Genomic DNA, 12,657 nt, shown 5'->3' with positions numbered 1-12,657 from the left:
AAGAAAATTTAAGGGACTCATTAAGGTCAAAGTGTTTATATGTCTACATGGAAAGAGGATTTCTGTAATTCTCAAAAATTATTCTTAGTAGTAGAGAAGATAGAAGGAATTTACTTACAGAAACGGTGGAGAAGAAAGCTGATTATAATGATATGATATGATATATGCATAAATGTGATGATATGGAATGGTATGTATGTATAAAATGATATGTATACATAGGAATAACATGTAAAAATTAATCAAGGGCTGAGGTGGTTTCACTGAGAAGAAAGGGAAGAGATATAGAAAGGAATAAATTACATGAAATAAAGAGGCATGAAAAATCAACACAGAAAGGGGAGGATAAGGGTGGTAATAGGCAATGCTTAACTTTACTCTCATTGTAACTGTCTCAGAGAGGGGAAAACGAGTATATTCAGTAGAGTATAGAGTTCTATCTCCATACAGAGAAGTAGAAGGGGAACAAGGCAAAGAAAGTGGGAGGAAATTGAAGGAAGGGGGAAGAGGGTTGACCAAAAGCAAAATATTGGTGAGGAGGAACAGAAAGAAAGGGAATAAAGCAAGATCTAAAAAGGATAATACTATGGAGGGCAATACACAGTTAGTAATCATAACACTGAATGTGAATGGGATGAATTCACCCATTAAATGGAAGCAGACAGCTGAAATTGAGGGGTTTAGTCATTCAGAATAGAGAGAGAGAGGAAAAGAGAGGAAATGCCCCTTCTCAAAGTAGGGTTCAGGAGAGACAGCAGATGTAATGAGTTGACTCAGAGAGAGGAGAAGGGGCTTGAAGATTTTCCAACCTTCTGCCTTCCCTCCTTAGTTTTGGCTGCTCTCCCAGATTTGCTCTTGCCCCTCTTGTTCCCTCTCCACTAATTGAGACCAAAGGGTCTCCTCTTGATCTGTTCACTCACACTTGATTCACAGCTTGGGGAAAAGATAACTATTTTAATGTCAACTTAACTCAATCGGGGTAATACAAAGGAATAACTGGCAGGGAAAAAATGGGAGAAGAAAATGGGGAAAGGGGGTCCTTGTCTCTATCTAAAACCCTTTTCCAATACTCCTCAAGTTTGAGGGGGACTTGGGCTTTGACAGCCTGAGCCCCCTGAAATGTTGTCAGGTTGGCTGACCCTAAGTTTGGCCCATTGGCCAGGTTCAGACCCAGGGCAAGAGGAGCTGAGGTAAAGTCTGACAGAGATTCAAAATGCCTTTTCTCAGGTTTCTCTTCTCTGGGTCCCTTCAACTGGGGAGAAGGATTTCCAGTCACAAACAGGAAAAAGTGGTAACCCTCAGGAGAAAGTCTCCCAACTGAGAGACCAACTCCTCTTCCAGGCAGAATATTCTCCTCCTCAAGATTCCAATCTCATGGGGCTCATCCCCCATCGAGGTTATCAGTTCCACACACTCTTCAGCCTGGCACTTTTTTCTTTAGTGACTCTGTCACGTAGCAGAGTGAATTAAAAATCAGAATCCTACTAAATGTTGTTTACAATAAACACATTTGAGTCAGGGTGACACATATAGATTCAAGGCAAAAAGCTGGAGCAGAATTTATTATGTATCATCTAAAGTAAAAAAAAAAAACAGGAATAGCAATCATGATACCAGACAATGTCAAAGTAGAAACTGATCTGATTAAAAGAGATAAGGAAGGAAATTACATTTTGCTAAAAGGTACTATAAACAGTAAAGTAATATAATTACCAAACATTTATGCACCAAGCATAAATAGCATCTAGATTACTAAAGGAAAAATTAAAGGAGCTCAAGGAGGAAATATATAACAAGACCTTACTAGTGGGAGATCTCAACCTTATCCTTTCGGAACTGGATGAATAAAAGCAAAAAATAAAAATAAAAATAAATAAGAAATAAGTAAGGGAAGTAAATGAAATGCTAGAAAAATTAAAATATAATTATAAAATAATAAATAAAAATAAAATAAAAATAATAAAAATAATGATAATAAATGCAGAAAAATATAATAAAATTAGAGTTAATAGATATCTGAAGAAAACTGAACAGGGATGAAAAAGAATATACCTTCTCAGCAGTACATGGTACATATACAAAGATCGACCATGTACTAGAGCATAGAAATATTGCAAACAAATGCAGAAAATTAGAAGTAATAAATGCCACTTTTTCAGATCATAATGTGATAAAAATTATAATCAACAAGGGTCCATAAAAAGGCAAATTTATTTATTTTTTTTCTAGGCAACATTCTTTTTTTTAATTTAATTTATTTTTTGGTTACAATAATCACTTTATTTCCCTCCCTCACCTCCACCCACCCTTCCCTCAGCTGACACACAATTTCATTGGTTATTACTTGTGTCCTTGATCAGAACCTATTTCCATGTTGTTGTTTGCACTAGGATGTTCATTTAGAGTCTGCATCCACAACTATATCCCTTCAACCCATGTATTCAAGCAGTTGTTTTTGTTCAGTTTTTACTCCCACAGTTTTTCCTCTGAATGTGGATAGTGGTTTTTCTTGTAGATTCCTCCAAGTTGTTCAAGATTACTACATTGCCAATAATGGAGAAGTCCATTACATACATACATACATACACATATACCACAGTGTATCATTCTCTGTGTACAATGTTGTCCTGGTTCTGCTCCTCTCACTCTGCATCAATTCCTGGAGGTTGTTCCAGTTCCCATGGAATTTCTCCAGTTCATCATTCCTTTTAGCACAATAGTATTCCATCACCAACATATACCACAATTTGTTTAGCCATACCCCAATTGAAGGGCATCCCCTCATTTTCCAATTTTTTTGCCACCACAAATAGTGCAGCTATGAATATTTTTGTACACGTCTTTTTCCTTATTATCTGTTTGGGGTACAAGCCCAGCAGTACTATGGCTGGATAAAAGGGCAGGCAGTCTTTTAGTGCTCTTTGGGCATAGTTCCAAATTGCCTTCTAGAATGGTTGGATCAATGTATAACTCCACCAGCAATGCATTAATGTCCTAACATTGCCACACCCCCTCCAGCATTCATTTCTTTCCTTTGATGTCATGTTAACCAATCTGCTAGCTGTGAGGTGATACCTCAGAGTTGTTTTGATTTGCATTTCTATGATTATAAGAGATTTAGAACACCTTTTCATGTGTTTATTAATAGTTTTGATTTCTTTAACTGAAAATTGCCTATTCATGTCCTTTGCCCATTTATCAATTGGAGAATGGCTTGATTTTTTTTGTACAATTGGTATAGCTCTTTATAAATTTGAGTAATTAGACCTTTGTCAGAGGTTTTTGTAATGAAGATTGTTTCCCAATTTGTTGCTTCCCTTCTAATTTTGGATGCATTAGTTTTGTTTACATAAAACCTTTTTAATTTGATGTAATAAAAATTATTGCTTTTACATTTTGTAATTTTTTTTCTAGCTCTTGCTTGGTTTTAAAGTCTTTCCTTTCCCAAAGATCTGACAAGTATACTATTCTGTGTTCACCTAATTTGCTTATAGTTTCCTTCTTTATATTCAGGTCATTCACCCATTCTGAGTTTATCTTGATGTAGGGTGTGAAATGTTGATCCAAACCTAATCTCTCCCATACTGTCTTCCAATTTTCCCTGCAGTTGAAAAGATAAATTAAAAATTAATTGGAAACTAAATAATCTAATTCTTCATAATTGGTGGATCAAAGAAGAAGTCATAGAAACAATTATGGACTTCATTAAAGAGTATAACAATGAGAAAACATCATATCAAAACCTATGCAATGCAACCAAGGCAGGACTCAGGGGAAAATATATATCTCTGAGTGCCTATAGCAACAAAATTGAGAAGGAGGAGATCAATTAATTGGGCTTGCAACTTAATAAAATTAGAAAAAGAACAAATAAAAATCCTCAGATAAAAACTAAATTGGAAATCCTAAAAATTAAGGGAGAAATGAATAAAATTGAAAGTAAAAGAACTATTATCTCAATATGTGCAGAAAAAGCCTTTTACAAAATAGAATACCCATTCCTATGGAAAACACTAGGAAGTATAGGAATAGAAGGGTCATTCCTCAAAATACCAAATGGTATATATTTAAAAGCATCAGAAAGTATCATCTTCAAAGGGGACAAATTACAAGCCTTTCCAAAAAGATCAGGAGTGAAGAAAGGATGCCCATTATCAACTCTATTATTTGATATTGTTCTAGAAATGCTAGCAATAGCAATTAGAGGAGAAAAAGAAATTAAAGGGATTAAAGGAGGCAACAAGGAAACTAAACTTTCACTCTTTGCAGATGATATACTTAAAGAAAACCAAGAAAATCAACTAAAAGGCTAGTGGAGACTTCTGGGTAAGCATGGAAGCAGTCTAGATGTGGGAATCTTCCTCTCCTCAGACCCAATGATATAGACTACCTCAAAAGACCCAAAAAACAATTTTCATAAGAATGAAGGGACTCTACAGTAGGGCTCAGCATTGAAGGTACGTGGGATTTGGGCATTTCCACACTATAAGGAGGTGTAAAAGCTCCCACCCAAATGTGAGCTGATCTACCCTCCTCCATCCCACCTATGGAGCCAGAGTCAGAGCCAACGAGTGCCAGAATCAATGAGTGAGTGAGGGACACCTCTTGAGTGAGCAAGGGGCACCTCTAGATCCTTGGGACCTGACTAAAAATACTGAGGACATACCCCTGAGAGCAGCTACACATGAAACCCCAGAGGGATGGGGAGAGTAGATCATGGGAGCTCTTGGCAAGGAGGTGCAGAGAAGAACAGTGAACAGCAGAAGCTGCTGAAATTCTATAGCTTATTTCAGGCAAAATCCTTGCTCCTTGAATCCATACACAGAGAGCCTGTCCATCTCACTCAGATTGCTGACTCAAAAGGGAAGCAAAAACCCCCACAGTGATGGCAAATTGCACCCAGGAACCACAACCTCCATCCACTACAAAAAAAAAAAAAAGCATTGACCCTTGAAATTTTTATGGAGGAAAAATTCAGGCTACAGAGGAAATGCAGGAGGAGATTCAAACAATGCCAAAACCTTCAAAAAAATTGAAATTGTCCACAAGTTCTTGACGAATTTAAATTGGAGCTTATCCAAAAGATAGAAGTCCTCTGGCAAGAAAAGTGAGAAATTGTTCAAAAAGAAAATAACAGTTTGAGGGACAAGAACTTCCAATTGGAGAAACAACTGGAAGCTACGAAAAGCAGGCTAGACCAAATTGAAAAGGAAAATTCAAAAGATTAAAGCAGAAAACCAGGCCTTAAGGACCAGATTTGGGCAACTGGAAACCAATGATCTTGCAAAACAGCAAGAATTAATAAAGCAAAGTCAAAAGAATGACAAAATAGAAGAAAATATAAAATATCTCACTGACAAGATGAAAGATCAAGAAAACAGGTCACGATGAGACAATTTGAAAATCGTTGATCTACCTGAAAAGCCAGAAATAAACAGAAATCTTGACATCATACTACAAGAAAGCGTCAAAGAAAACTGCCCTGATGTTCTTGAACAAGGGGGAAAAATAGACATTGAAAGAGTTCATAGAACACCCTCTACACTGAATCCCCATAAGACAACTCCCAGGAATGTAATTGCCAATTTCCAAAGCTTTCAAGCTAAGGAGAAAATTCTACAAGAAGCCAAAGAGAGATAATTCAGATACCAAGGAGCACCAATCAGGATCACACAAGATCTGGCAGCCTCCACACTAAAGGACCACAAGGCCTGGAACATGATATTCAGAAAGGCAAGAGATCTGGGTCTTCAACCAAGAATCAGCTATCCATCAAAACTGACTATATACTTCCAGAAGAAAGTATGGGCATTCAACAAAATAGAAGGTTTCCAAATATATGTAAAGAAAAGACCAGACCTAAGTGGAAAGTTTGATATCCAAACACAAAGATCATAAAAAACATGAAAAGTTAAATAAGAAAAAGAGGGGAATAGGGAAAATGCTTTGTGTTTATTCAAACTCTCTTCTTTAAGGGCTACAATTAGATCAAATTATATATATTAATATATGGAGAAAATGTTATTTGTAATGCTCAAAAATTTTATTCATTATTATCGTAATTAGAAGAATCACTCATAAAAAAAGATTCAGGCATTACAGGCTATAAGATAATATGCAAAAAAGAAAAAAGATTTGAGGGGAATCCAAGATGGTACCAAGAGATACTTGAAGAAATAAAATAAATAGGATAATATTTATCACACAAAGATACACATGGGAAGGGGAGGGGAAGAATATTCTTATTAAAAGGAGAGGAAGAGAGTGCTAATAGATAATACTTAAACCTTACTCTCAGTGAAATAAATTCTTAGAGGGAAGAGCATCTAGATCCTTTGGGATCTTGAATTCTATCTTATTCTACAGGGTAAGTGAGAAGGGAAAACTAAGGGGGGTAGGAGGGAGGAAGTACAAAAAGGGAGGAAAGGAGAGGGGGGAGGGAACTCAACAGACTCTAAAAAAACAAGAAGGGCATATTAATGGAGGGGATTAGGAAGATTGATTAAAAGTAAACCACTGGTTCAAAGGATATAGCAAAAGAAGAAAGGACAGAACTAGGAGAGGGTATCAAAATGCTAGGGAATTCAAAAGTGATAATCATAACTTTGAAAATGAATGGGATGAACTCACCCATAAAAAGTAGATGAATAGGTGAGTGGATTAGAATCCAAAACCCTACCATATGTTGTCTACAAGAAACACACCTGAGGCAGGTAGACACTCACAAGGTCAGAATTAAAGGTTGGAGCAAGATTTATTGAGCCTCAACTGATAGAAAGAAGGCAGATATTGCAATCATGATATCTGACAAAGTCAAAATAAAAATAGACCTGATTTAAAGGGATAGGGAAGTTAAATAAATCCTGATAAAAGGGAGTATAGACAATGAGGAAATATCACTAATCAAGATGTATGCACCAAATGTTATAGCATCCAAATTTCTAATGGAGAAACTACTAGAATTGAAGGAAGAAAGAGATAGTAAAACTATACTAGTGGGAGACCTGAACCTACCACTATCCAAACTAGATAAATCAAATCAAAAAATAAATAAGAAAGAGGTAAAAGATGTCAATGAAATCTTAGAAAATTAGAGTTAGTAGATATGTAGGGAAAAATAAATAGGGACAAAAAGGAATACACCTTCTTTTCAACAGGACATGGCACATTCACAAAGATTGACCATATACTAGGGCATAAAAACATGGAAAACAAGTGCAGAAAAGCAGAAATAATAAATGCAACCTTTTCAGACCATAAGGCAATAAAAATAATGATCATTAAGGGTACATGGAGAGCCAAATCAAAAATTAATTGGAAATTAAATAATATGATTCTCCAAAATCGGTTAGTTAGAGAACAAATCATAGAAACAATTTATAATTTCATTGATGAAAATGACAATGATGAGACATCCTTTCAAACTCTATGGGATGCAGCCAAAGCAGTACTCAGGGGAAAATTTATATCCTTGAGCTCATATATGAACAAATTAGGAAAGGCAGAGCTCAATGAATTGGACATGCAAATCAAAAAACTTGAAAGCAAACAAATTAAAAACCCCCAGGAGAAAACCAAATTAAAGATCCTAAAAATTATGGGAGAAATTAATAAAATCAAAAGTGATAGAAGTATTGAACTAATAAATAAGACTAGAAACTGGTATTTTGAAAAAAACAAACAAAAGACAATATACTGGTCAATCTAATAAAAAAAGGAAAGAAGAAATCCAAATTAACAGTATCATAGATGTAAAGGGAGAATTCACCTCCAATTAAGAGGAAATTAAGGCAATCATTAAAATCTATTTTGCCCAATTATATGGCAACAAATATGCCAATCTAGGTAATATGGATGAATATTTTCAAAAATATAAATTGCCTAGGTTAAGAGAAGAAGAAATAGAATTCTTAAATAATCCCATATCAGAAGAAAAAATTGAACAGGCCATCAAAGAACTCCCTAAGAAAAAATCCCTGATGTATTCACAAGTGAATTCTATCAGACATTTAAAGAAATAGCTAATCCCAATACCATACAAATTATTTGACACAATAAGCAAAGACAGAGTTATACCAAATTCCTTTTATGACAAAAATATGGTACTGATTCCAAAGCCAGGCAGGTCAAAAATGGAGAAAGAAAACTACAGACTAATTTCCTTAGTGAACCTAGATACAAAAATTTTAAATAGGATACTAGCCAAAAGACTCCAGCAAGTGATCAGGAATTTAATTCACTATGATCAGGTGGAATTTATATCAGGAATACAAGGATGGCTCAATATTAGGAAAACCATTCACATAATTGACCATATCATAAGCAAACCAACAAAAATCACATGATTATCACAACAGATGCAGAAAAAGCCTTTGACAAAATATAACTTGCATTCCTATTGAAAACACTAGAAAGTAAAGGGATAGAAGAGTTTTTCCTAAAAATAATAAACAGTATCTATCTAAAACCATCAGCCAAGATTATCTGCAATGAGGATAAACTAGATGCATTCCCAATAAGATCATGAGTGAAACAAGGATGCCCATTCTCACCCTCATTATTTAACATTGTACTAGAAACACTAGCAGTAGCAATTAGAGAAGAAAAAGAAATTGAAGGTATTAAAATTGGCAATGAAGAGACCAAATTATCACTCTTTGTGGATGATATGATGGTCTACTTAAAGAATCCTAGAGAATCAACCAAAAAGCTAGTTGAAATAATCAACAACTTTAGCAAAGTTGTAAGATACAAAATAAACCCACATAAGTCATTAGCACTACTATATATCTCCAACACATCTCAGCAGCAGGAATTAGAAAGAGAAATTCCATTCAAAATCACCCTAGACAATATAAAATACTTAGGAATCTATCTGCCAAGACAAACACAGGAAGTATATGAACACAACTACAAAACACTCTCCACACAATTAAAACTAGATCTGAGCAATTGGAAAAACATTAACTGCTCATGAGTAAGATGAGCTAAAATAATTAAAATGATCATCCTACCCAAACTTATCTATTTATTTACTGCCAAACCCATAGAACTTCCAAAAACATTTTTAATGAATTAGAAAAAACCATAACATAATTCATTTAGAAGAATGAAAGATTAAGGATATCCAGGGAAATAATGAAAAAATGCAAAGAAAGGTAGCCTTGCAGTCCCAGATCTCAAACTATACTATAAAGCAGTAGTCATTAAAATAATTTGGTACTGGCTAAGAGACAGAATGAGGATTAGTGGAATAGATGTGAGGTAAGTGAAATCAGCAAGACAGTCTATGACTAACCCAAAGATCCCAGCTTTTGGGACAAAAATCCACCATTTGATAAAACAGTGTGAGAGAGATTAGGCTTGGATTCATACCTCACACCCTACACCAAGATAAATTCAGAATGGGTGAATGAATTGAACATAAAGAAGGAAACTATAAGTAAACTATGTGAACACAGAATAATATACATGTCATTCCTTAAGGAAGGGAATGATTTTAAAAAACAAGCAAGACTTAGAAAGAGTCACAAATTGTAAAATCAATAATTTTGATTACATCAAATTAAAAAGTTTTTTTACAAACAAAACCAATGTAACCAAAATCAGAAGGGAAATAACAAACTTGGAAACATCTTCATAACAAAAACCTCTAACGAAGGTCTAATTACTCAAATTTACAAGGAGCTAAATCAATTGTACAAAAAATCAAGCCATTCTCCAATTGATAAATGGGCAAGGGATATGAATAGTCAATTCTCAGGCAAAGAAATCAAAACCATTAATAAGCACATGAAAAACTGTTCTAAATCTCTCATAATTAGAGAGATACAAATCAAAACAACTCTGAGGTATCATCTCACAGCTAGCAGATTGGCTAATATGAAAACAAAAGAAAGTAATGAATGCTGAAGGGGATATAGCAAATTTTGGCATTAATGCATTGCTGGTGGAATTGTGAATTGATCTAACCATTCTAGAAGGCAATTTGGAACTATGCCCAAACGGTGTTAAAAGACTGTCTGCCCTTTGATCCAGCCATAGCACTGCTGGGTTTGTACCCCAAACAGATAATAAGGAAAAAGATGTGTACAAAAATATTTATAGCTCCACTATTTGTGGTGGCAAAAATTCGGAAAATGAGGGGATGCCCTTCAATTGGGGAATGGCTGAACAAATTGTGGTATATGTTGGTGATGGAATACTATTGTGCTCAAAGGAATAATAAAGAAGAGGAATTCCATGGGAACTGGAACAACCTCCAGGAAGTGATGCAGAGGGAAAGGAGCAGAACCAGGAGAACAATGTACACAGAGACTGATACATTGTGGTACAATCGAAGGTAATGGACTTCTCCATTAGTGGCAATACAGTGATCCTGAACAACCTGGAGGGATCTATGAGAAAGAACACTATCCACATCCAGAGGGAAAACTGTGGGAGTAGAAACACGGAAGAAAAACAACTGCTTGACTACATGGGTCGAGAGGGATATGCCTGGGGATGTAGACTCTAAATGGACTTCCTAGTGCAAACACCAACAATATGGAAATGAGTTCTAATCAAGGACACATGTAATAGCCATTGGAATTTCACGTCGGCTATGGGAGGGGATGGGGGAAGGGAGGGAAGAATAGAAAATGATTTTTGTAACCAAGAAATAATGTTTGGAATTGACCAAATAAAGAAATAAGTAATGTTAAAAAATAAAAATAAAATGCTAGTGGAAATAATTAACAACTTTAGTAAAGTTGCAGGATTCAAAATAAACCCATATAAATCATTAGCATTTCTATACATTTCCAACAAAACTCAGCAGCAAGAGTTTGTAAGAGAAACGTTTATTTATTTATTTATTTATTTAGGAAATTTTTATTTAATTAATTAATTTGGAATATTTCTCCATGGTTACAAGATTCATGTTCTCTCCCTCCCCTCCCACTCACCCCCTTCTGTAGCTGTCATGCAATTCCACTGGGTTTTACATGTGTTACTGATCAAGACCTGTTTCCATATTATTAGAATCTATATCTCCATCAACCCATGTAATCAAGAAACTCCATTTAAAATCACTGTAGACAATATAATATATTTTGCAATCTACCTGTCAAGACAAACACAGGAACTATAAGAAAGCAACTACAAAACACTTTTCACACAATTAAAACTAGATTTAAATAATTGGAAAAATGTGAATTGCTCCTGATTAGGATGAGCTAATACAATAAAAATTACAATCCTACCCAAATTAATATACTTATTCAGTGCCATACCTATCAAACTACCAAAAAATTTTATAGAATTAAAAAAAATTACAACAAAGTTCATCTGGAAGAACAGAAGATCAAGAATAATGGGAAAAAAAATGTGAAGGATGGGGGCCTAGCAGTACCAGATCTTAAACTGTATTATAAAAGAGTGGTCATCAAAACAGTATAGCCAAGAGACAGAAGGGTGGATCAATGGAATAGACAAGGGGTAAGTGACCTCAGCAAGCTAGTATTCAATAAACCCAAGGACCCCAGTTTTGGGGACAAAACCTCACTATTTGACAAAAACTGCTGGGCAAATTGGAAAATGGCATGAGAAAAATTAGTTTTAGATCAACATCTTACACCCTGTACTAAGATAAATTCAAAATGTGTAACTGACTTAAATATAAAGCCTGAAATCATAAATAAATTAGGTGAACATAGAATGGAATACTTGTCAGATCTGTGGGAAAGGACTAAATTTAAGACTAAGCAAGAGCTAGGGAACATTATAAAATGTAAAATGAATTACTTTGATTTTATCAAATTAAAAAAGGTTTAATACAAACAAAATGAATGCAACCAAAATTAGAAGGAAAGCAATAAACTGGGAGAGTAATTTTATAATAAAAATTCATTTGAAAAATTATAACTTTATCATTGCTAAATGAATTTTTAAAAATTACACTTTGAGTCGGTGGGTGTGTGGTGAGGTGGCAAGGGGAAAAAATTCTGCTTGATATACATTGGGCTAAAATGGGTCCCTGCCAGAATTTCTCCAGATTTCCAGAACTACCTGTGGAGTTAGCTAGGGGAAGTAGGCAGTGCATTATGACGAGATAAATAGCATTTCATTTCAGGAAACCTAGGTTTGAGTAAAACTTGCTTGCTCTGTTACCTCTGGAGAAGTCATTTTGCTTCCCTATGAACCTATTTCATCTGTCAAATGGGGAGAAAAAAATAGCTTTATACCTTACAGGATTTCTACTACTAGAAGGCAAGTACTTTGTAAGGCTTAAGGTACCAGAAAAATGTAAGTTAATACTATTTCTGGGGTCAATAGAGAGTGGGAACTCAGGAAAGATCAAGTTGAAGGACCTACCTCAAAGGGTTATTGCAAGGATCAAAGGATGATAATGTATGTAAAGTGCTTTATAAACCTTGAAGTACTATCTGAATGTTATTATTATTATTAGTCAGGCAATTTATTAAATGCCTACTATGTACCAGTCACTGTATAAAGCACCAGGGATACAGAAAGAGGCAAAAGACAAGTCCTATCCTCAATGAGTCTACTATCTAGTGGGGGAGACAAGTAAACAAATATGTACAAATTAAATACATAATGAATAAGAAATACCAGAAGAAAATCACTAGAATTTAGAGACATTAGGGAATGTTTCCC

At 34.9% G+C, this 12,657-nt stretch overlaps 1 long non-coding RNA gene across 1 annotated transcript in view; it reads left to right on the top strand.

Moving 5' to 3' along the window:
- Window positions 1–10,650, top strand: part of LOC130456543 (uncharacterized) — a 71,087-nt gene extending 60,437 nt beyond the window's left edge. Inside the window, exon 3 of the long non-coding RNA XR_008915569.1 lies at window positions 10,220–10,650. This is a non-coding gene — a long non-coding RNA (uncharacterized LOC130456543). The remainder of the gene's footprint in view (window positions 1–10,219) is intronic.
- The last annotated feature ends 2,007 nt before the right edge of the window (window positions 10,651–12,657 follow it).

The sequence above is a fragment of the Monodelphis domestica genome, chromosome 1 (assembly GCF_027887165.1).
Source record: "Monodelphis domestica isolate mMonDom1 chromosome 1, mMonDom1.pri, whole genome shotgun sequence".
Classification (NCBI taxonomy): Eukaryota; Metazoa; Chordata; class Mammalia; order Didelphimorphia; family Didelphidae; genus Monodelphis; species Monodelphis domestica.
Note: the sequence above shows the minus strand (reverse complement) of the source record. Positions and strands in the feature narration are given on the sequence as shown.